Below are 9,804 nucleotides of genomic sequence, written 5' to 3'. Positions count from 1 at the left end.
GGTCTAGGCCCAAAACGTCAGCCTTCCTGCTCCTATGATGCTGCTTGGCCTGCTGTGTACATTCAGCTCTACACCTTGTTATCTCCAATAATCTGGGGAGCTGGGTTTGAATCCTGTCATGGTAGATGGTGAAATTTGAATTCAGAAATCACTTGGTATTTAGAGTTTAATGATAACTGTGAATCCATTGTCGGTTGTTGGAAAAACCCATTTTGGTTCACTAATGCTCATTAGGGAAGGAAACTGCCACCTTTGTGATTCAAGACTTAGCCATGTGATTGAAAGTGATCCCACAACCAGATCAGACCTAAGCTTTAGTCTTGCCACATCTAGCTGTGAATAATGGTGGATAATTGAAACAATTCCCTAGAAGAGAAGGCTCCACAAGTATCCCCATCCTCAATGATGGAAAAGTGCAACATATCAATGCAAAAGATGAGGCTGAAGCATTTGCTGCAAACTTCATTGCTTCATCAGTGCCAAAATTAGGACAGCTGTCCTGTGGATTAGTCAAACAACAGTCATACTCTCAGAATCATACCTTACATACAATGTCATAGACACCATCATAACTCTCCCTGGATATGTCCTGTAACAGAGGCAGCAGTGCTACTGACAGAGCTGGTCTAGTCCTTAAGGACGTAGCTACCTGGTAGGTGGCAGGTGGTGAGGGAACTGAGAAAGAAGGAACATACTTGACCTCAGCCTCGCAAGTGTGCACGCTGTAGATGAATCAGTATCAGTAACTGTTACTCCCAGATTCCTCGCTCTTAAGGGCATTGTGGATCCACCTGCAGTACACGGATTGCAGCAATTCAAGAAGACAGCTAACCACCATCTTCTCAAGAGCAACAAACGGTCAGCCAGTGACACCCAAATCCCACTAGTGAATAAGAAAAGATAGTTGGACATTTTCAGAATGGCAACTCATACCTGGTATGCAAATAGGATCAGTGCTGGTGCCACAATTGTTTACAATATGTATTAATGTCCTCCATGAGGAAAATGGATGAACTATGGCCAGTTTTGCCAATAACACAACAACAGATTCGAAGGCAAATGATGGGGATGATACAAAGGGTCAGTAGATGGATATAGATTAAACATGCAGGCAAAAACTTGACAGATGAATATAATGTGGAAAAATGTGAGGTTATGTACGGTAGCAGGAAGAAAGAGGATCTGAATATTATTTAAATGGAGAAAAACTGTATAACATTTACAGAACAGAGGAATTTGGGAGTCCGCATCCATGAATTACAAAGTCCAAGTTCAATCAGTAATAGGGAAGGCAAATGGAATGTTGGCCTTTATGTCAAAAGGAATGAAATATAAAAATAGGGAAGTTTTACTAAAATTATGCAACATCCTGGTCAGACCACGTCTGGAATACTGTGACATTTTGGCAACCTTATCTAAGGAGAGATATAATGGCATTGGAGGCAGTCCTGAGAAGGTGCTCTTGGCTGATAGCAAGTATGGGGGGAGTGCCTTCTGAGGAGAGATTGGGTAGATAGGGAACAAAAACAGAAATTGTTGGAGAAACTTAGCAAGTCTGGCAACATCTTCAGCACCTGAAACAAGGTCACTGGACCTGGACTTTAACTCTGTTTTCTCTCTGGATGCTATCAGATCTGCTGAGTTTCTCCAGCAATGTTTGTTCTGTTTCAGATTTCTAGCATTCACACAATTGTTTGTCTTGAGTAGACTGAGCCTATACTCCTCGGAATTTAGAATGAGAGGCAATCTTATGGAAGGGTACAAAGTTCTTAGGGGAATTGACCAGGTAGATGTGGCAAGGTTATTTCCCCTTGCAAGAGAGTCTACGACCAAGAGCGTATAATGTCAGAGCAACAATTGGTCCATTTAAGACAGAGATGAGGAGGAATTTCTTCTTTCAGACAGTGGTAAAACTGTGGCATTCTTTACCACAGAGGGCTCATCTTGGGCGTTCCACTCCTGGACATCCCAGATGTCCTCATTTTTCAAGGACCGCAACTTCCCCTCCACAGTAGTCGAAAACACCCTCGACCCCATCTCTTGCGTTTCCCGCACCTCAGAACTCACACTCCCTCCCAAAATAACAACAAAGACCGAATTCCCCTCGCCCTCACGTATCACCCCATCAACCTCCAGATTAAATGTGTCATTCTCCACCACCTGCAATCTGACCCCACTCCCAAGGATATATTTCCCTCCCCACCCTTATCTGCCTTCCGGAGGGACCGCTCTCTCCGTGACTCCCTTGTCCGCTCCACACCCCCCACTAGCCCAACCATCCCTGGCACTTTTCCCTGCAACCGCAGGAAGTGCTACACCTGCCCCTACACCTCCCCCCTCACCCCCATCCCAGGCCACAAAAAAAACCCTCCACATGAAACAGATGTTCACCTGCACATCCGCTAATGTGGTATACTGTATCCGCTGTTCCCGATGTGGCCTCCATCGGGGAAACGAAGCAGAGGCTTGGAGACCACTTTGTGGAACACCTACGCTTGGTTCATGACAACACCTCCCAGTCGCGAACCACTTCAACTCCCCCTCCCATTCCTTGGACAACATGTCCATCCTGGGCCTCCTCCAGTGTCACAACGATGCCACCTGAAGGCTGGAGGAACAGCACCTCATATTCCACCTGGGAACCCTGCAGCCCAATGGTCTCAATGTGGACTTTACACGCTTCAAAATCTCCCCACCACTGACCTCATCCCAAGACCACCCCCTCTCGTCCCCGCCTCCTTGACCTGTCCGTCTTTTCTCCCACCTCACTGACCAACCCCCACCCCAACTCCCTACCTACACTCACCTGTACTGGCTCCATCCCTGCCTCCTTGACCTGTCCGTCTTCTCTCCACCTATCTGCTCCTCTATCCACCTTCCATCATCACCTCCCTCTCTCTCTATTCTAGAGCCCCCAACCCCTTATATCCATTTCTGAAGGGTCCAGACCCGAAACGTCAGCTTTCCTGCTCCTCTGATGCTGCCTGGCCTGCGGTGTTCATCCAGCTCCACACTGTTATCTCACACTCCAGCATCGGCAGTTCCTACTATCTCCCACCAGCCTGCACTTGGCTCATATCTCTCCAAATGTCCATTCATGCACTTACCTAAATATCTTTTAAACATTGTAACAGTACCCACATTAATCACTGCCTCTGGAAGTTCATTCCACACACAAACCATTCTGTGTAAAGAAAAATTGCCCTGATGTCTTTTTTTTTTAAATCTTTCTCCTCTCACTGTAAAAACGTGCCCCCTAGTCTTGAAATCCCCCACCCTAGGGAAAAGACACTTGCCACTCATCTTATCTAAACCCCTCATGGTTTTATAAACCTCTATAAGGTCACCCCTCAAACTCCTACGCTCCAGTGAAAGAAGTTCCAGCCTCTCCTTATAACTCAAATCCTCCATTCCCAGCAACATCCTGCTAAATCTCTTCTGAAAACTCTCCAGTTTAATAATATCCTTCCTGTAACAGGGCCAGAACTGGTCACAGTACTCCAGAACAGCCTTCAATAACGTTCTGTACAACCTCAACAAAACGTCCCAACTCCTATACACAAAGGCCTGAATAATGAAGGCAAGCACACCAACTGCCTTCTTAACCACGTTGAGGATCGCCAGATTGGGCATGATCCCATTGAATGGTGGAGCAGACTCAATAGGTTGAATTGCCTCCTCCTGTTCCCACTGTAATGGTATTAGCCGTTTGTCACTTCAGGTGGATGTTAAAGCTTCCAGGCGCTATTTTAAAGACGAGCAGGGGAGTTTTGCTCCTTGTGCTGGCCTGTATTTAGCCATTCATCAACAGTACAAAAGCAGATTATCTCGTTGTTATCACATTGTTTCTTGTGGGATCTTACTCTGCGCAAAATCAAAACCTCAGCCTCAGTTTTAGACCTCAGAACCATGTAACACCCTTCAGTACTGAGGAAGGGTCACCGGACCAGAAACGTTAACTTTTTTTTTCCTGCACAAATGCTGCCAGACCTGCTGATCTTCTCCGGCAACTTCTGTTTTTGCTCCTGATTTACAGCATCCGCAGTTCTTTCGGTTTTTATTTAGTGTGTAACGCCCTTGTGAGTATCAGTCCCTGCTCCAGAGGTGCGTAATAACATTTCTGAACAGGTGAGAATTGCAATTATCTATCAGAGAGTGCAAATCATAGACTGGATGTTACGGTAATTGGTTCAGTTCTGCAATTGGTGATAATGAGCATGACCAAAAGATAACGCTAAACACAGAACTGGAATCTAGATGTATTGAACAATGAAGCAAGTCTTGCAATTAAGATTAATTACAGAATTACCCTGTTTCAAGCATTTATACATGCCAGGCTTTAATGCAGGGAGAGGAGGAATGAAATAAGATTGTTTGTTGGAGTTCCGTCTGTAAATTAAATATCTCATCGCGAATTCTTAAAACCCACAGTAAATCCATGATTGGCTATTGTGTGACTCACGAGTTGCCTGGCAGAGGTCTCTGCTTGTGATCATGTTTTGCAGAATCCCGTGAGAGCAGATATACAAAACCCTGGGTCAGAGGTCTGAACATGATATCTAGGTTGACATCACAATCAGAAGGAGTGCTGCACTGCTAAAGATGCTGGCTTCTGGTTGCAAATTTTGACAGGGGGTCCCATCTACAGGTGGCTGCAAAAGATCCCAGTCCCACAGTTCATGAAAGAACAGGGGAATCTCCCTGTTCTCTTGTGACCACTACCATCCAGAAGGACAAGGGCAGTAGATACATGGTGACACCACCATCCTCAAGATCCCCTTGAAGCCACTCACCATCCTGACTTGGAAATATATTGCCATTCCTTCAGTGTCACTGAGTCAAAATTCTGGAACTCGCTCACTAACAGCAATGTGAGTCTGCCTTCAGCACATGGGCTGCAGTGGTTCAAAAAGACAGCTCACCACCACCTTCTCAAGGAGCAACTACCGATGGACAGCAAAGCCCATGTCCCTTGAGTAAATTAAAATAAAATTTTTAACCAGCATTTCTAAAAACAGAATATATCGTCATTGTTACCTTGCTGTCTGTGGGAGCTCTCTGTGTGCTATTTGGTTGCTATATTTCCTGTATTACAATAATTCAGTCATTCAAAAGCAATTCACTGTAAAGTGCTTTGGAGCACCTTAGGGTGGGGAAAGGTATTATATAAATGTAAGTTCCCTTGTACAATTGGCTGAAATATAGATACGTTCAGCTTGAAGCTAAATAGCACTATTTGCTACAGTAAGGGGTTAGATCATCAGATTGCTAAAAAAGAATTAATAAGTGCCTTATTTTAAATAATGCCCTTCTGGCTGGTTCCCATCTTGTGCAATCCCTTGTACACTTGAAATCATTCCAAATTCTAAATCTGCTGCCCAACCTCTAGCATGAATTGAGCCCCTTTTGCACTCCCCAGTGTTTACTAAGCTATACAAGTTTCCTGTCTGGTGATGCTGCAACTTTAATTTGCTCATCTTTATTTTTTAGTCCCTCCATGACCTTGCCCCTCCCAATCTTTCTAACCTCCCCAGGCTCTCCAACAGAGCTGTGCTCTTGTAAGCCCTGATTTGAATCATTCCACCAACAGCTGGCCAAACCATTAGCAGCATGCACCATAAGCTCCAAAATTTGCCTCCTATGGGTCTTCCCCCTCTCTATATCCTTCTCCCTTCCTTTAAGACACTCCTTAAAATCAAACACACTTTCTGACCAAGCTCTTGATCACCCGTGCTAATGTCTCATTTCTGACTGTGTGAAAATTTGCTCTTGTGATGCATTTTGAGATGTGTTAAAACATTAAAGATGTTCAGATTAAAGGGGTTCAGATTTTTGGGACATTGGGACCTGTTCTGGGGGAGGTGGGACTATTAGAGATCGGACTGTCTACACCTGGGCAGGACTGGAATCAATGTCCTAGGGGCTGCTTTTGCTAATGCTGTTGGGGAGGGTTTAAACTAATGTGGCAGGGGGATGGGAACCAAATGAGGAGGTTAGTGGACAGTAAGGAGGTAGTAGCTAAAGCCTTTAAGGAACTGGATAATGAAGTCAGTGTGACTAAGGGGAAGAGTAGGCAGAGAGCAGATGATGAACGCAAAGGGACAGGTGGTCTGAGGTGCATTTGTTTTAGTGCGAGAAGTGTAGTAGGTAAGGCAGATGAACTTAGGGCTTGGATTAGTACCTGGGAGTATGATGTTATTGCTATTACTGAGAATTGGTTGAGGGAAGGGCAAGATTGGCAACTAAATATCCCAGGACATAGGTGCTTCAGGTGGGATAGAGAGGGAGGTAAAAGGGATGGAGGAGTTGCATTACTGGTCAACGAGGATATCACAGCTGTGCTGAAGGAGGGCACTATGGAGGACTCGAGCAGTGAAGCAATATGGGCAGAGTTCAGAAATAGGAAGGGTGCGGTTGGGGCTGTACGACAGGCCTCCCAACAGCGAGCTGTGAGTTAGAGGCACAAATACGTAGACAGATTATGGAAAGATGTAAGAGCAACAGGGTGGTGGTGATGAGAGATTTTAATTTTCCCAACATTGACTGGGATTCACTCAGTGTTAGGGGTTTAGATGGAGCAGAATTTGTAAGGAGCATCCAGGAGGGTTTTCTAGAGCAGTATGTAAATAGTCCAACTCGGGAAGGGGCCATACTGGACCTGGTGTTGCCGGCAGGTGGTTGAAGTTTCAGTAGGGGATTACTTTAGGAATACTGATCACAATTCCGTAAGTTTTAGAATACTGATGGACAAAGACAAGAGTGGTCCTAAAGAAAGAGTGCTAAACTGGGGGAAGGCCAACTACAGCAAAATTCAGCAGGACCTGGGGAATGTGGATTGGGAGCAGCTGTTTGAGGGTAAATCCATATTTGAAATGTGGGAAGCTTTTAAAGAGAGGTTGATTAGAGTGCAGGACAGACATGTCCCTGTGAAAATTTGGGATAGAAAGGGCAAGATTAGGCAACCATGGATGACAGGTGAAATTGTGAGACTAGCAAAAAGGAAAAAGGAAGCATACATAAGGTCTAGGCAACTGAAAACAGACGAAGCTCTGGAAGAATATCGGGAAAGTAGGACCAATCTGAAACGAGGAATTAAGAGGGCTAAAAGGGGTCATGAAATATCTTTAGCACACAGGGTTAAGGAAAATCTCAAAGCCTTTTATTCATACATAAGGAGCAAGAGGGTAACTAGAGAAAGGGTTGGCCCACTCAAGGACAAAGGAGGGAAGTTATGTGAGGAGTCAGAGAAAATGAGTGAGATTCTTAATGAGTACTTTGCATCAGTATTCACTGAGGAGAGGGACATGACGGATGTTGAGGTTAGGGATAAATGTTTGATTACTCTAGGTCAAGTCAGCATAAGGAGGGAGGAAGTGTTGGGTATTCTAAAAGGCATTAGTGTGGACAAGTCCCCAGGTCCAGATGGGATCTATCCCAGGTTACAGAGGGAAGCGAGAGAGGAAATAGCTGGGGCCTTAACAGATATCTTTGCAGCATCCTTGAGCACGGGTGAGGTCCCGGAGGACTGGAGAATTGCTAATGTTGTCCCCTTGTTTAAGAAGGGTAGCAAGGATAATCCAGGTGAGCCCGACGTCAGTGGTGGGGAAGCTGCTGGAGAAGATACTGAGGGATAGGATCTGTTTACATTTGGAAGAAAATGGGCTTATTAGTGATAGGCAGTATGGTTTTGTGCAGGGAAGGTCATGTCTTACCAACTTGACAGAATTCTTTGAGGAGGTGACAAAGTTGATAGATGAGGGAAGGGCTGTAGATGTCATATGCATGGACTTCAGTAAGGCGTTTGATAAGGTTCCCCATGGTAGGCTGATGGAGAAAGTGAAGTCACATGGGGTCCAGGGTGTACTAGCGAGATGGATGGAGAACTGGCTGGGCAACAGGAGACAGAGAGTTGTAGTGGAAGGGAGTTCCTCAAAATGGAGAACTGTGACCAATGGTGTTCCACAGGGATCCGTGTTGGGACCACTGTTGTTTGTGATATACATAAATGATCTGGAGGAAGGTATAGATGGTCTGATTAGCAAGTTTGCAGATGACACTAAGATTGGTGGAGTAGCAGATAGTGAAGGGGACTGTCGGAGAATGCAGCAGAATATAGAAAAATTGGAGAGTTGGGCGGAGAAATGGCAGATGGAGTTCAATCCAGGCAAATGCGAGGTGATGCATTTTGGAAGATCCCATTCAAGAGCGAACTATGTGGTAAATGGAAAAGCCCTGGGCAAAATTGATGCACAGAGAGATCTGGGTGTTCAGGTCCATTGTACCCTGAAGGTGGCAACGCAGGTCGATGGAGTGGTCAAGAAGGCATACAGCATGCTTTCATTCATCGGACGGGGTATTGAGTACAAGAGTTGGCAGGTCACGTTACAGTTGTATAGGAGTTTGGTTCGACCACATTTGGAATATTGAGTACAGTTCTGGTCGCCACATTACCAAAAGGATGTGGATGCTTTGGAGAGGGTGCAGAGGAGGTTCACCAGGATGTTGCCTGGTATGGAGGGCGCTAGCTATGAAGAGAGGTTGAGTAGATTAGGATTATTTACATTAGAAAGACGGAGGTTGAGGGGGGACCTGATTGAGTTCTACAAAACCATGAGAGGGAGAGACAGGGTGGATAGCAGGAAGCTTTATCCCAGGGTGGGGGACTCAATTACTAGGGGTCACGATTTCAAGGTGAGAGGGGAAAAGTTTAAGGGAGATATGCGTGGAAAGTTCTTTACGCAGAGGGTGGTGGGTGCCTGGAACGCGTTGCCAGCGGAGGTGGTAGAGGTGGGCACGATAGCGTCATTTAAGCTGTATCTAGACAGACACATGAATGGACAGGGAGCAGAGGAATACAGATCCTTGGAAAATAGGCGACAGGTTTAGATGGAGGATCTGGATCGGCGCAGGATTGGAGGGCCGATGGGCCTGTTCCTGTGCTGTAATTTTCTTTGTTCTTTGTTGTTCTTTGTTTTGTACAGTTTTAGGATGTTGCTGTTTGACTTTGTTTGCAGCGCTGCCAGCTACAGGCAGGTGGCACCAACATCAAATCCCAGAAAGCCAACTTTCCAAATGGTCAATACTGATTGGCTGTTGAGTGACTCAGTAGTTGCCAGGGAGAAGTCTCTACTTGAGATTGTGTTTTGTAGTATCAGGTGACAGAAGCTAAACCAACATTCAACATGTAATCTGAGTATGTCCTGCTCTTTGTCATCACTCTTGACTCTTATTTGTCACAGATTGTTTATCCAACATCCAGTATCAGATGAGCAGTAATTTCTTAAAATTAAACATTAAGAAGACTGAAGTCATTATTCTCATTCTCCACAACAAACTTTGCTGCCTTGCCCGGCAACTGTCTAATAATCCAAACTACTGCAATCGCAGTGTCATATTTCCTCCCAAGGTGAGATGATCCACATTACTGTCATTACTAGGGCCACAATTCCTACTTCCCTCCATATGCCAACCCCCCAATACCCAGCTTTACCGCTATAGCAACTTTTAATTCCTGCCTTTGTTAGCTCTACCTTCCAAAATACTTCCTGGTTGGAATCTCACATACACCTTAACCGAATAGATCACCATGCAATGTTCACTACCCTGGGAGAGGACACTGAGGATAGACAGTGCAGCTGTGCCAGCATTTATTGTCTATCTCTAATTGCCCTTGAGAAGGTGAGCTGCCTTCATGAACTGCTGCAGCCCATCTGAAGGGTTTGGCACAGAAGGCATTTAAGAGTCCAACAACGTCACTATGGGCCTGGCATGTTCTTCATGGCTGTTAAGTATCACCTGAGAGAG

This window comes from Rhincodon typus, chromosome 12, assembly GCF_021869965.1.
Source record: "Rhincodon typus isolate 14 chromosome 12, sRhiTyp1.1, whole genome shotgun sequence".
Lineage (NCBI taxonomy): Eukaryota > Metazoa > Chordata > Chondrichthyes > Orectolobiformes > Rhincodontidae > Rhincodon > Rhincodon typus.
This window is presented reverse-complemented; position numbering follows the sequence as displayed.